At 46.3% G+C, this 15695-nt stretch overlaps 1 pseudogene; it reads right to left on the bottom strand.

The window, feature by feature from the left end:
* Positions 1-8679: 8679 nt before the first annotated feature.
* Positions 8680-14029, bottom strand: LOC110591254 (annotated as a pseudogene).
* Positions 14030-15695: the final 1666 nt, after the last annotated feature.

Raw genomic sequence — 15695 nt, 5'->3', positions numbered from 1 at the left:
TAAACCCTTCCAAACGCAGGTCACCATCAAGTGCTCAGTACAAACGAAGAAGCTCCTGTGCTGTGATTAAGCGGGCGCCTGAACTTCATCTCTTCTGGACGGCCGAAGAAGGCTTCCTTAGGAAAGCGATCTGGGACTGAGTGCTGAAGGGTAGTGAGAGGTAACCAGGCAAGAAGGGAGAGTTGACAGGAAGAGGAAGGGGGGGAGGGGAGGGGTGGTCCAGATGAGAAACCACTTGCAGAGGTCCTTAGGTATCAATGAGCTTGAGAGCTCCGGAGAAATGGAAGGAAAGCAGTCCTCCCCCGTTACTCTTTGTTCCTTACCCTGCTTTAATTTCCTTTACAATGCTTATTACAAACTGGCTTATCTATCTGTGTATTTGTCCATTCTCTGCCTCTCCCACCAGAACAAAGCTCCATGAGAGCAAAATCTGCTTACATCTGAAACCAGCCTTGTGGACTCAAGTGTTTAATACTTGTTTAATAGAGCCCCCAAACTGATAACTGGATAGAATTCAATCTGATAAAACATTTTGGGGTCTCAGAGAATTTGTTAAGTTGATACCATAAAAATATTCTGGTGGTCGTTTTTGAGCTTGCTAAGATCCCAGATAAATAAAGTTTAGAGGTTTTTTTAATCTTATTGCTAGCCAAAAACTCTGCTTGCCTCTTCCTCACAATTTTTTTTCTGCATGACAAAAATAAAAATCCATTTTTTGTGATGAGAGTAAAAATTTCAGCAAAAATTTAATCCCCAGAACCCTCAAAACTTAAATAGAATAAGTATCACTAAATAGAATGATATGCTTAGCCACTCACTAATTTCCTCCCACTACCACAAAGAATGACAGTGACTGTGGCCACAAGGTGCCCAATTGACACCTTCAGGGAATTCTTGATCTAAACCCAGGATCCATTCCTCAGAGTCTATGGTCCCAAGGTGAGACTTTGGGACCAAAAAACCATCTGCCTTCTTTCCCACTTGTTCCCCCAAACTGATTTAGGTCAGTTTGGGTGTATTGAGCCCATCTGAGTTTAGGGCTTTCACCTGGAGACATTTCCTCAGATACACAGCAATGAACTTAAAACAGCAGAACACTACACTTGGGGGGCAGGGGAGGGGCCCACTTCCGGTTGCCAGAGCGCTCCACCAGCAGTGGGCACACACTTACCCACAGGGCCTCGTTTCAAAGGAATTCCACCTGTGCTTTCCCAGCTTCCTGATTTGGGCGCCATTTCCCCCACAAATACTCAATGTCAAACTGAGTGCAGTGGGTTTGAATCTTAGTCCATGGACTTGGGTGAGCAAGAAATACTACTTTCATTTCAGTCAGTTAACTGGGGCTCCATGTCTTCCCAGGGTGTTGGGAATTTCCATCTCTGTCATCATTAGCACACGCCCCTCTCTCCCAAAGTAAAGCTTCTCTCATCTCCCTCTGAGCCTGAGCACCTGGCCTCTGTGTTGCCCAGTCCCTGATTCCTTACAGTCTGTCAGCCCTTTGCCTCCTAGTCACGCATTGATAAACCAGTAATATAAGCTGAGGTTGGGAACCCCGTTTGGGGACCTACTTCCTTAAACTCATTATGTAGTTTTTGTGTCTAAAGAGAGCCTGTTTTTTTAATGTCTCTTTATTACTTACTCAAGTGGCTGCAAACAACAAGTACTCTCCTTTTCCTGATCCCAGCGACGCTCTCTCCACTGGCCTCTAGCGACTCCTCTCTCCTTCCTTCCTTATTTTGCTCTTCATTGGAATTAAACTTAAAAAGAAAAAAAAAAAGACTAGAGGTGATTATGATTACTGTCTGTCCCCCCTCTCTCCTCTACAAGAATCCTGCCTACTACTTGAAATATGGAGAAGAAAACGTTATAGGAATAGCGTACTTTAAATAATAGTTCAGCCAAGCTAAGTTCTCAGGACACAAAACGAAACAAACAAGGAGGCAGTTGCTATTCCTGGAAGAGAAAGGGATGGACAACCACGGAGTCAGGATCTGGAAAGGAAGAGAGAACTTGAAATTTTACCTTCCTCTTCCAACTGGGACTGGGCACGGTGGAGATCCAGGAGAGCGGACTCTGGTAAGAATTCGTAAGCCTTGCTGCCTTGGGTCAGGTTTGCTAAGATCCCACGGCGGGGCTCCACAGTGAGTGGGGTTTTAAGCAGAGAGTGTAGCCCTGGTAGCTATTAGAATTTGGAAAGGTTTTCCATTAATTTTAGTTTCCCCTTTGCTCTATAAGGGGACTGGTAGCAGTTTACTGGAGAAACCCTGGGAGTCCCGTCAACTGAGTGGGGCTCTACTTCACGGATAGATACGGGGGCTTTCTCTTTGGTGTGGAATTGTTTGACAAAAGCTTCCCAATCAGTCCATTTTCCTTTGTCCTGCTTGACTGCAAATTTGGCTCTGAATTCTGGCCAGCGTCTTGATGAGGCACGCCTAGCAGGGCGCCACGGCCGAGGCCCAGGTGTTTCAGGTGTTGACTTTGGAGGGGTTGCAGCTGTCAGGTAACTCCTTTAGTGGACTTTCATTTATGGTCTTGTCTCTTTCCTCAACCCAGATAGCCTTAGGGAGAAACAGAAGTTTCTCCAAGAGCATCTTATAATTCTTCCTCTCGTTTTGCTCAGGGTCTTAGCACCATGGCCTTATATGGACTCTTTTTCTTTTATAAGAGAAACAGAAGTGTTTCTCCTCTATCAACGCAGACCTCAAGAGAACTACAGAGTTCAGCTCCAGGTACAAAGGCCAACCACGCCTTCCTGCCAGAACCACGCCCAGGCCTGCCCTACAGCTGGGCAGTGGCATTCAAAGGGTATGCTGATGGGCAAAGAGACCTCTAAGGTTTTTCTTGTTCAGATCCCACCCACAGAGCTGCTGCGCCGATCACAGCCAGGGCCCGGCGGCAGGGGCCTGCGGGGAAACCATGCATAGCCTCTCCCCAGGGGCAGTCCAAGGTACTGGTCTAAGTACCCAGCGCTAGTGCTGTCCTGTGAGCATGAGAGGGCTGAGGGCTTTGTGCTGTCCACCTGCCACGCCCCACCCCGGACTCCCGGAGAAACTGGGAGATCTCTGGCTGGCGAGAGACACACCGGGCTTTCAGATGCCTCACCTGGGCATAGTCTTCAACTAGCCTGAGCTCTGGGGTTTTTTGTTTTGTTTTTTCTGGTAAGAACTGCTTCACCCGTTAGTTTTTTGGGTTTTTTTAACCTTTTTTTTTTAATTTTGTAAAAGTAATACAGGTACGTTGTTTAAAAAGTCAATTCTGACCGGATCCATTATGTATTAGTCGGCTTAGGCTGCCCTAAAAAAATATCACAGATTGAGTGGCTTCAACAAAAGAAATTTATTTTCTCACAGTTCCGGGGTTTGGCAGTTCAAGATCAGTATATCAACAGGTTCGGTGTCTCCTGAAGCCTCTCTTCTTGGCTTGTAGATGGCCACCTTCTCCCTGTGACTTCACACAGCCTTTCCTCTATGTGTCCCCATGCCTGGTGTCTGTGTGTAACTAGTCTCCCCTTATAAGGATACCGATCAAATCGGGTTAGTACTACATACATGACCTTACCTCTTCAGAATACACTATCTCCAAGTAGAGCCGCGTTCTGAGGTATTGGGGGTTAGGGCTTCAACATAGAGACTTGGCGGGGGACACCGTTCAACCATTAAGAGCCAACAAAAGGAAATCCTTTACCTGCTGCACCGATTTCTACCTACTGAAAGCCGAGACCCCCTTTTACTCTTTCTCCCTGCTTTTACTGCCATATTTGTAAATGACTTGTTTGCACCACTACCTCTTGCCTTTCTGATTTTAGGTATACACTTCTGACTGACAGATGAGGATTTCCCCCCAGATCTCGTCCTCACATGGTCTCTTAAAGTCTTCTACTAGAATTCTATCACATGTTCTGGTTGCATTATTATTTAAAAGTTTGCATGGTTATGGTCCTAAAAAAATAATTTACAGCCAATCCATGTCATTTATTATAATTACATTTCCATTTTTATGTAGCTTCTTTCGTGGAGATAATTATTTTATTTTTTTTATTACCTTAGTTTGCAAAACCCTAACTACTATTTGTTCCATGCACTCCATTGAAACAAGCCTACTTTTATTGGGGTTGAACATGTCAGGAGGCGTTGGCTTTCAGTCTCCTGTGCCCGCTCTATCTGGGATGGTATTCTCTTGGCATATGCTCTGAGATCTTGTCTTGACTGCTGGCTTTGAGGAATCTGTGTTCAGCATCCTCCTGGACAGTCGCTTTCCTCCTGGCTCTACTGGATCTTCCATTTCCTGGATCCTGATGTTTTTAGTTGGCTTAGTTTATCTATTACTTTGCTTAGTTTGGTATAGCTCATGTATTAGTAGCTTCCTAAGAAAGGGTGCATAGCAGGTAAGTTTACAAAACTTTTAATATGAAAAGGTTTATTTTTATTTTACCCTATTTGGATGATAGTTCAATAGAGAATTACGAGTTTCTTAACTAGTAGGACAAGCAGATTACTTTGGGGGAAAGACCCAGATATGTGCAAATGGAGGGTCACTTTGGAAAATGATGGGATCATTGTGGGCTTCCTGGAAGGCTTGGAATGACTTTGAACTTATATGTCAATGTGGATAGCCCATTTGCAGACTGCTTATTTACCTGATAATTTCCCCTAGATTTTGGAAACTTCCCTGCCCCCCAACTCATTTGTCCATCAGCTCCAGTTCCTCTGAAACACCAGCTGAAAAGATTTTTCTCCTTTAGTCATATCCCATAATTTGCAGTTTGGTTTGCTTCCGCTTAGTATTAGTAATCCTTGGTGATCGTCTCCTCGTTGGCATCTGTATGAAGTGTTTTATACTGCTGTTTGGGGGAGGCTGGAGCATGTTGTCAGAACTCAGTAACCTTTAGTTTAGTGTCCGTGCACTGGGGGATTCTCGGGCTGCTCGGGCACTCGTGGGAGTATTGCATTTGTACACACCAAGAACATCCTGAGAGATCCAACCCTCGTGCACCATTCACAATAGGCTTCCTTTCAAATAGCTTTCCATGTGATTTGAAAGAACATATTCCCACACAGTTTTTCAAATGCATGGAAAATCCCTATCATTTTCCTGTCTGCACCCTCTTCACAGGCAGCCCACATAGTTCTTTGCTGAATATGAAAGAGAGACAGAGGGATGGGGGCGGGGTGGGGGGGGAGGCGGGGAGAGCGTTCTACAATGGCCTTTCCTGCTTAACTGCTCTGTATAAGGTATACTCCTTCCCCTAGGAGGGCGTGAAGGAATAAGGAGTGAGCACAAACTCTATTCCCCACTAATGTCACCACCCCCACCACCCCCACTGCCAAAGAAATGCGTTACGCAAGCACTTCCTTTTGTGTCCATGAAACACTTCTAACTACAAAAGGAATTTTAAAAGGAATACATGCTCACTGTTGAATATTTGGATAGAACCAACAAGCATAAAAAGGGGGGGAAAAAGAGACTCCAAATACCACACCCAGAGCCAACCACCGTTCATACTTTATCATGTTACCCATGAAAGATTTATTTAATAATTCATCAGATATTTATTGGGCACTTACAGAATACCAGGACTTATTCTAGTTGCTGCAAATACAGATGTAAAGAGACAAGGTCCTTGCTCTTGTAAAAATGTGTGTTCCTTTCCCAGCACGTCAACCTCTGCCCACTCTAACACTTGTTCTGTAGTCAGTTAGGCCTTGGCTGCAGTCGAGCGTTCACAGACACTCTGTCGGAGATGTCTCCAGACGTTCTATCCCCTACAGCCCTAAGTGATGTAGGAAAGACGTTAGGGTTCGAAGCCAACAGCCAAGAAAGAATTCTTGAGATGTCTTTGGTGCAAAAAGGTGGTTTTATTAAAGCACAGGGACAAGACCCGTGAGCAGAAGGAGCTGCACCGGGGTCATGAGGAATGGCTCATATACCCTCAAGTTGGGAGGGGGTTAGGGATAGCGTAAGTCTCTAAGGAATTTTGGAAGCCAGGTTTCCAGGACCTTGAGGAGGCTAGCTGTTGTTGAGAAAAGGTCATTTATTACCGTCTAATAAAACCTTAGTCGTGAGACCCTTCAGATGTATATTGGTGGGCCATCTGCTTGGGGGGTGATTGCCAACACGTATCTTGGGGGTTAGAGATAAAGGAAGTTTCCAAAGGAATTTTTATATGTTAAAGTAGGCTTACAGGGTCCTGGGGCGGCGGGGGGGTTCAGGCTAGGATTGCCTTTTGCCTTTAGCAAAGTATTAACATCGAGGCAGCTGAGTCCCTAGAGGAATGTCACTCTGCCTGTTTCAAGGACTTGTCAGTGGGCTGTAGGGAGTAAAGACGTTTAATAAGTTCTCTTCTGCCTTTGTTTCCCACATCATTACACAGCCCCCTCCCCTGGGCCTCTCCAGGCCCTGTTAGGGATCTTCCTCCTGTCCAGTGGTGATGTCCTGGCCTCCAGCTGGACCCGTGATGCTGGTGAGATGAGACTGATGGAGGTGCTCACCTAAGAGATGGCTTGTCCAGGAGGATCAAGATGAACACAAGACAGCAAACAGCCCCTCAGAAACGGGGAAAGCCAGGGAGGAAGAGTTCCGTGTCATCCAGACAAGAGCAATTCCTTTGGTGTCATAGGGCCCACAGAGAGCTGTCAGTGGCTGGAGGGCCAGGCTGGCATGCGGGTGATCTGGAACAGCGGGGAGGCGGTGTGCTCACCAGAGGACCTAGTGTTGGGGGGAAAGTCACTGTTTTGTTTTGACTTCATTATGAGACAGAATTGAGGGAAAACAGCAAGTGGAGAAGGTAAGGGTGAAGGTTGAAGGGAAAGGGTTAGAATGAAACAGGGTCCCTGGGGAAAGATCCAGGACACAGATCAGAAGGTCTCCACTCAGGGTTGTGGCTGTCCTGAGAGGTGTTTTGGAAATGTGTGGGACAGTCTGGAGGGTTGAGGTGATTTATTGGAGGGGGGGGGCACGGATTAAGGCATTGAGTGGGCAGAGCCCTGGGAGGTAACATTCTGTGATGGGCAACATAGGGGAGGACGTTTCTATGTCCTGGACAGCTTTCAAATGACCTGCCAAACGGGAGGCTGAAAAACCTGTTTAGAATCATCTGAGCCTGGCACCTAATTCTGGTTTTCACATAAACAAAAAAGAATTTTTATGCAATGTTAATATAATTTTTCCAAAGATTCAACTGTTGTGTAAATTGAGGGGAAATTATACTGTATTTTGTTGAGAGTTTTAGCAAGGGTTTATCATTTTGGGGATGGTGTTTTTGCCCCTCCTATTTGAGTCCTGGTACCAAATACGTGTATCAGCCTGCACATGCATAACGATCATATGTGACTCAGCAGGTGCAAGCATCTGTGTGCCTAATTATGTATTCAGTAGAGTAGGTCCGGAACTTTTATGTATTGAAATGTTCATTACTACCCTTTCATTTCCCTTTTATTTTGTAATTGCAGCATTAAATCAATTACAATGTAAGTATGTATCTTAGGTAGGTTAGATTGATTTCTCAGTAGTAAAGAGCAAGAGGTTTGCAAAGTATTTTTTATAAAATGAGGCCATTGGATCTGATTCAGTTGAGGATCATGAGCAAAGATAGAAGGATGAAGCGGGAGAAGCCACTGGACGCTGCCTCCGGAAGGTCAAAAAGGTGGATGAGATACACATGAGGAGAAGTAGGGAGGACATGGGGTTGAGGGAGTTATCCTGTGCCTTATCCTTGGTCAAGTCGGAGGTTAGGATGTGTTCAGAGTGAAGAAGGAAGTGAATTTAATAAAATCGACATAAAAGAGAGAGGGAAATCTAAAAGAGTCTGTTGGAGGGAATGGCGCTGCAGATCGTGGGAACATTGCCAGGCAGTCTTGAAAGCCCAGCTGTGGTTGGAAATCACAGATTTGTTCGGAGCCTCATCGGCACCATGGTGTGAGCTTTGCCAGGGTGCTCAGCAAGAGTGCTTCTCTGTGGGAGCACAGAGGAGCATGGCTGAATTAATCCCGGTTGGAGTTTCCCAAGCAGGAATGACAGAAGAATAAAAGGTCAAAGATATTATGTGTATTAACTAGCAGACTGAGTGGTGTAGCAGTGAACCATGATTAGAGCCAAAAGTGACGGCTAAGAAACTTTTATGACCTAAAGGACCCTGGTCAACACCAGGGGCCCCAGCAGTGGTACATCCTTCCTCTTTCTATTCCAACAGTGAAATCAGCTTTATTCCCTACTTGGTTTGTTAGTTGGGGGAGCTCTTTTAAAATATTTTTCTCTGTTTGGCCAAATGAAATTTTTGACACTGGCTTTCATGGGCTGCCATTCTCCCAGGTTGCCGTAAAGAAAAAAATCCAGGGTTGACAACTTCCGTGGCCTCCTATTGTAAATGGTGGTGGGCTTTGCTAAGCTGAAGGCAAGTGTTAACAAATCCAGAGGGAGAATAGCCCTTTGGTGAGACGATCAGTAAAAACTAAGTGGCAAATAGGAAATATAGCTAATGGAAAACTCTTGGTTTGAAAAGTTCTGTAAATTGCCACATGTACTCTGAAGAGTGGGGCTCTTTAGAATCAGGAGGGAACTTACAAGTTTCCCGTTTAAATTTTCATCCAAATTTCCATTTCCAAATGTTGAAATCCTTTTTCTCAGACACCCAAATCTCTCTTATTGGGGGAAGGGTCTCCTGGGGGTGGGCCCGGGGCCCTCTCACCGCGCCCCCTCTTCATTGGCACCGCTCCCGGAGTCCTGTGGGGTCATCACACCGGGCAGCCCAAGTGGGCTGGGGCAGGGCTCCATGTGCAGGGTCTGGAAACTTCATCTGCCTGGGATGCTAGCCCTTCAATGGCTGGGGCCTGCGGCCGCCCAATCTCACTGGTGAAACCACACTCTCCCAGCACCCTGCCGCCATCCAGAAGCTGATCATCCCTGTAGAGCAGCTGCATGTCAGGGCGCCGCTTGAGGATGCCCTCGACGATGCGCTTCAGCTTCAGCACTGGGCTCCACTCCTTCGCCTCCGTGATGATGATGGTCTTGTGGCACTGGATCAGGAGAAACACATCCTGGGGGGCGGCGGGCCAGCGTGAGGGGGGATCCCTAGACCCTACCTTGCAGGGCCTGCCACCCCCCGCCCCTCTATACCTTCCATACGCCCCCTCATCCTGCCCCAGCCCAGCCTCCAAATGTTGAAGTCTTAAGTATTAGCCTCTAGCTGCATAATCCAAATCCCAGCCTGTTCCCCTCTGCTCCTTAACTACAGAGGAAGCAAAAAGGAGTACAGGAAAGGAAAAGGGTTGCCACCCGATGCCCGTATTTAGATTTGGGGACTAAAATAGGGAGTGGGGGAGAGTGAGGGGAGAGTTGGCTCACCAGCAAAGTTACTGGAAGCTGAGGACATCTGGCAGTTGGCAGGCAGCTCAGTGACATTGGGAATGTCAGGGGCCCTGGGGCATGGGGGCACGAACTGTGGGAATTGATAGGGGTTGCAGACCAATGTGGAAACTAATACTAAATGGCTAATAAGTTGCTAGGGATTCCTGCCTTGAAGGATCATGACTAGAAGTGACTAAAACCAACAAGAATTAGGGTCATGAGTATATCACAAAGTGGGAAAAGGGTATAAAGAGGAAATTCACAGAAGGAAAAACCCAAATGGCTAATAAGTATATGAACAGTTACATAAACACTAATAATCATAGAACTGCGAACAAAAATGAGTCGTTGGAGACTGGCAAAAATTAGACACTGAAATAAAACATTGGCAACGATGTGGAGGCGTAGGAGGCCTCAGACATCGCTAATGGCCGTGCAGACCAGTAAAGCCATTCTGGAAAGCGATTTGGCAGAACTTAATGGAACAAACGTGAGACTGCTCTATGACCAGGGATTGTTTTCTCAACATAGACCCAAGAGAAAGTCCTTTAAAGTTTCTGTAGGGACATCACCAAGGACACCATCATGGTGGTGTTCCTGGTAAGGAGAAGTTGGAAACCTTCTAGGTGCCTGTCGCTAGGGGAGTGTATGGGAAAATGGTAGAGGCATACAGTGGTCTGCTCTTCAGTACTTAGAAGCAGGAACTAGATGTGCTCAGGGTAGAAGGATAGATTTTTAAAAAATAGTGCTGAGTGAAAAACCAAAGCTGAAGAAAGAGAACAATACCATCCACAATGTGAAACATATACAGACACAGTAAGTGGCCCTGAGTATTTTGCAAAGATGCTGTATATTTAGGAAATTAGAATGGCTATAACAGAAGCACTCTAAATGATCATACATTAAACTAGATACATTTTTTTCTCTTGTAAAAATTCAGACGGGCAGCGCACGGGAGTACTGTGACTCAAAATCACCGAGGACCCAACTGCTTCTATTCTTGTGCTTTCCCACCTCATTGTGGCTTATAGGTCCAGGTCCTCTGAGGCTGCTTGATCTCCTCCCTCACCCTCCCAGTTGGGGCATGGGAAGGAAGAAGAGGAAGGAGAAGTACACATTTCTGCCTATAGGGCAACCTAGAAATTGACACGTCACTTCTGCCCGTGTCCCATTGCCAAAATTAGGTGCTGTCGTCAGCCTAACAGCCTGCTACAAATTCTGTTAGTGTGTAAGGGAGACAAGAAGCAGTGTCCATCACAAACATGTACATAAGTAACGCAAATCAGGCACATTAACGTGGGGACCCAAGGAGGGAGGAGGAAGAAGGACATTTATATGAAACAAGAAAGCGTCCTTATGTGGGTTCATGAGGACAGTATATCACAAACTAAGACCTATGACTAAGGCATTCCTCTGCACCTGGAGTTCATTTAAAAAAAAAAAAGGAAGAGACAAGGAATGGAAATGGAAGGGAAGGAAGAACAGAAAAGAAAGAAGGACGGCAGAGGTTCCAGTCATGTGGAAAGTTCTCAGGGGAGCGGTATGGGGGACTGACACTGCACCGTGAGTCGCAGCTATTCCAGGACCAGAGGGCACTGTTGCTAATAGTCTCATGAAACCGCCGAAGAGAAGCCATGTTGGCCTCTGATGTCCTAGGTCAGCTCGTCTTTGTGTCCCTGCTGTTCCCTGAGCAATTCCAATTGCTTGAGTGCACAGAGAGCTGGTTCCGTGGAAGATCAGGGGTGGGATTTTCCAGGCTGAGGATTCTGTGGGTCAGTGAGCTGGCCATCCTCGCTTGCAAACCCCAGGAAGAACAGAGAGATGGGCAGCGGGGCTAAACTCTCATGCTGCCCTGCTCTGGGGAGGAAGGAACGAAGAGGAAGAAGCAGGCTCACCAGGCTGCAGAGTGTTTGGCGGGAAAACACTGACCTGGGTTGAGAGTTTAGCAAATCCCATTTGACTAGTGCCCAGAAGAGAGGCCTCAGTGATTCTGCTGTAGTTAACTCAGAAGTGGCTATAGTGAACATCATTAACATATACATGTATTATGGAAGTCAGTTATTTTGTATTTAGACGACCGCTCTCAGTGTCTTTGGTAGAATAGAAAGAGAGAGTAAGAATAGCTTAGAAACAATACAGCTGCAAGGTCATGTTCTTGTTTTAATACTTATAGATGAGCAGTCTTGGGCAGTCACTTAACCTCTTACAGCCGCCCCTTTCCTCACTGGCACAAGGAACTGAACAGTAGTCACCTAGCAGGGTTAGTTAGGACACTGTAGGTAATGCCATAAAGTGTCTGCAACGCCTGGCTTACAGAGGGGTCCGACCATTATTACCATTATCCACTAAATATTGGAATAGGTCTTTTCCCCTATAAATGTTTAGTTGGTCACTTGGTTAACTCTTCAGTTCACCATATTTCTTTGCTAATAAGTGTGTGTGCATGTGTGGAGAGTGAGGGACAGCATTAACACTGCATCTCTCATTTCCATATAAACTGGGCGTCTTTAATTCTGTTAATCATTTTGAACCTGCAAGTCAGTCCTTTTGTCCATTGTTGAAACAGTTGGTTCTGGAAAACATGACAACATAAGCCACAAAGAACAAGCAGGGGGAGGGGAGTGGCGGGGGACGCATGAAGTCAGGTGATGTGGCGAGAAGGCTTTGTTTTGATCAGGTACTTGGGCAGCCTTCCAATCTTTGGTTATGCCATTACAAAAGAAATGCCACTCAGAACCTTTGAAACTGCTGACGGAAACAAAGAGTCAATGGAACAAAATCTTGAACTTGGAGGAATCTTAGCTGTCCATGAGAGCGGTCCTGCTGTTTTCTGGGAACACGTGCAAAAGCAGAATAAGGGGCAACACACCAGTGCATTTCAGAATAAAGCTCTGCACTCCCGGAGAGCCAAAGCGAGGCTTCACCTAGCTCAAGGACCAAATCAATCACCAACACAGCTCAGATTTCAAACACGCTGATAGAGAAACCAGTATTTTTCAGTGAGTGACTTCCAGCATCTATTTCCATCCCAAACTGAAAGAAATCTGATAATAGAAAGGAGACTTCTCCACTCTCTGGGATTTGCAGGAGATAATAACACCTCTGAAGGATTAAAGGTATCATCTGCATTTCTTGCCCTATTAAGACCTGATTGTCTTTCAATTGCTACCCATTGCTCGGTCTGTGGCTCTAAGACCCGACAGTAGTTAAGAGAGAATGTATTTATTGTAAAATCATGCATATTTTAATGGGGCTCCTTAGCACAAACTTATTTCTTTTTTTTTTTTTTTTTTAAAGATTTATTTATTTATTTGAGAGAGTGAGAATGAGAGAGAGTACATGAGAGGGGGGAGGGTCAGAGGGAGAAGCAGGCTCCTCGCTGAGCAGGGAGCCCGATGCGGGACTCGATCCCGGGACTCCAGGATCATGACCTGAGCCGAAGGCAGTTGCTTAACCAACTGAGCCACCCAGGCGCCCAGCACAAACTTATTTCTTAAGGATAGGATACTAATCATAGAAATTAGGGAACGCATTTGCAAACTTTAAATTGAACCTCGTTGCAGCGCAGTAAGTTTTGAAGAAATGAACACCCTGCACCAAGAAAAGGAGATATGTAATGATCATTTCTTCATAAAAAGAATATAGATTAATGGTATAAAAATGTTCTCGCTCACTTCTAGGAAAGGTCTGTAGATGAGTTTGTCCGTTGTACGCAAGGAGAACTATGTAGATAATTTCTTTTTGCCTTGGCATTCAATTGTAACACTTCCTTTTATGCATGTACCTGTAACCTCTATCCCTTCTTCTCTTTTATATAATCTCTTTTTTGTTCTTTAATTCTTAATTCTCCTATTTTATATAATATTTGATTTTATGAGATGCCTTGGATATTCCTGGAGATCTAGGTGTTTTAAAAATCCGTCAGAAAAACCCTTTCTCCCCTGGGTGAAATGAGGCGAATTCCCTTAATATTCCATTACCACACACAGACATTTGCCACAGTCCTTAGGAACTTTCTTGTTGTCCTTATGTTCAAGTTGCTTCTTTCCCTGAAAGCTACCCTGTCCCCTTAACCTTCACTATCCTGTTCTGGCTCAAGTAGTGGCCTTATCGTGCCCAGATTACACCGTCTCCGCCCTGCCACGCTCTCCAGCCAAATTTCCCTTCCATTTAATCCCCAAGGTGATGCCAAGTTGACTTTCTTCATAGACAGCTCAAGGCCTCCAAGGTCACTCTCTGCCATGGCTGAAAGCTAAGGTTATGTTCATTCAGCCCCAGACTCTAATCAGAAGTGAGTGGCTAAAAGCCCAAGGATGGTATGACCAGCCTCCCAGGCTGTTAGGCCCAGCCAGGTGAGTAGGTTGTTTTCTTCTGGAGGGATTTGAACTTTCCTTATTGAGACCAAATAGACAAGATTGAGCTTTTATTCCCAAGGATTGTTGTCTTATCTGCCAAGTCTCAGTCACAGGACAGGGGCTCCAGGAGTTAGCATGTTCATTACTGGACATGGTGACAGCTGTTGACGCCTTTGGTCTGTGAAAAAGGGATTACAGATCCATCCAAGGACCATGGAAGAGAAGCATTTTCAGATAGAAAACAACAAAAATAGTTTGCTGTAGTACATGCTCTTTACCTGGTGCTCTTGACGGGGCGTTCGCTTGGGACCTCCCTTAGCTACCCTCTGCATGTTGGCCGGCTCAGAGTGCCACTCACCAAGCCAATGTCACGTGGTCTGCTCATTTTCCAGGGCTGCTGGAACCAAGTACTAAAACTGGGTGGCTTCCAACAACATAAATTTATTTTCTCAGTGTTCTTGAAGTCTGGAAGTCTGAAATTAGGGTGTCAGCAGGTCCATGCTCTCTCAGGTCCATGCTCTCTCTCTGAGGCTTTGGAGGAGAATCATTACTTGCCTCTTCGTAGCTCCTGGCAGTTTGACCTTGGCATTCCCTGGTTTGTAGCTGCAGCCTTCCACAGTGTGCCTCTGCCCAACCCAAAGCCGTCCTGTCCCTTATGTCTCTGTGTCTTCACGTGACCTTCTCTTCGCTTAGAAGCATACTGTCACATTAGATTGAGAGCTCGTCTTACTCCAGGAAGACTCCACCTTAACTAATTACATCTGCAAAGACGTATTTCCAAATACAAGGTCAGATTCTGAGGCATTGGGGTTAGGACTTTAGCATATCGTTTTGGAAGTACATGATTCAACCCATAACTCTGGGATAAATGTAAGTTCGCGTCTCCCAGGCGCCCTTAGATACTCTGGGCAGGAGGAACAACTTTATCCTTAAGGTGGAGATGACAATGTTGGGGTGGCATCAGGGTGTTGGAGAGAGCGCACGTCCTCACCTCTCCAGGGCTCAGAAATCACCCTTTGCTCTTTGTCTGAGCCCCGCCATGTTGGTCTGCTAACTGGCACGCTCCACAGCCAGTCTCCTGACGACGTTTCTGTCTGTGTTTGTAGAGTGCGCAATCAGAGCCGCATTTGTGCCATTAAAATGCTTGCAGATCTGCCAGGAACAGGAATGACAGGCATTTTCCACAAAAGTTTCTCTTCCTCAGTCAAGCCAGGAATTGTTTCTAAAAGCACCACAGAGGCACTGAATTCCCGAGGGATCCATCTCTTTGCAGGGAGCCAGACTTGCCATCAAGTGCCAACTTCCTCTACCCAAGGTTCCAGGGCCCACCCCTCACAGGCCGAGTCTGGAAGAGCATTTGGCCGGAGGCTGGCTTCAAGGGAGAAGTGGGCAATGTGCTTCTGCCTGCAGATCGTACCCCAAGGTCATCCTTGGGACGTTGGGGGGCATTGGGAGAAAGTGGAGGGGACTGAGGACGGCTCAGGTTTGCCCTGACGCCCTAATGAGGAGCACGTGGGTGGAGAGGGTGGACAGGCCCACAGTGCTGACAGCCCCGAGCCAGTGGACCGCCACCCAGCCTCCCAGCTGCTGCCGCCGCTCCAGTCCCTGGTGGCAACTACCTGGGTCTTCCTTTGGTGCAGCAAGGGCATGCGGAAGGCCAAAAACAAGGAGCTCTGTGGGGCTACCCCAGGGCACAACCGAGGAGAGGGAGGGTGTCCTGGGTGCCTGGCCACACGCCGCCCCTCCCAGCACCCTCGGTCCCTTTGCCTGCCTCAGCCCATCTCAGCAAAACCTTGCTCTGACTTGGCTGGCTCTCGCCATCCGTGCTACCATGTAGATAGACATGAAGTAAATCTGGGCTCCGTGCTCAACATTGATCTCAAAACAAAAATCCAACAAGAAAGCCTTAGAAAAACGCTGTCCCTCCTGAAATCTTAAATAAGGTGGCAAAGATGGGTAGCAGAAAACAGCAACAAAATGCCTAAAAACTGATCTTAA

This window comes from Neomonachus schauinslandi, chromosome 7 (assembly GCF_002201575.2).
Source record: "Neomonachus schauinslandi chromosome 7, ASM220157v2, whole genome shotgun sequence".
NCBI classification, from domain to species: Eukaryota; Metazoa; Chordata; class Mammalia; order Carnivora; family Phocidae; genus Neomonachus; species Neomonachus schauinslandi.
This window is presented reverse-complemented; position numbering and strand designations above follow the sequence as displayed.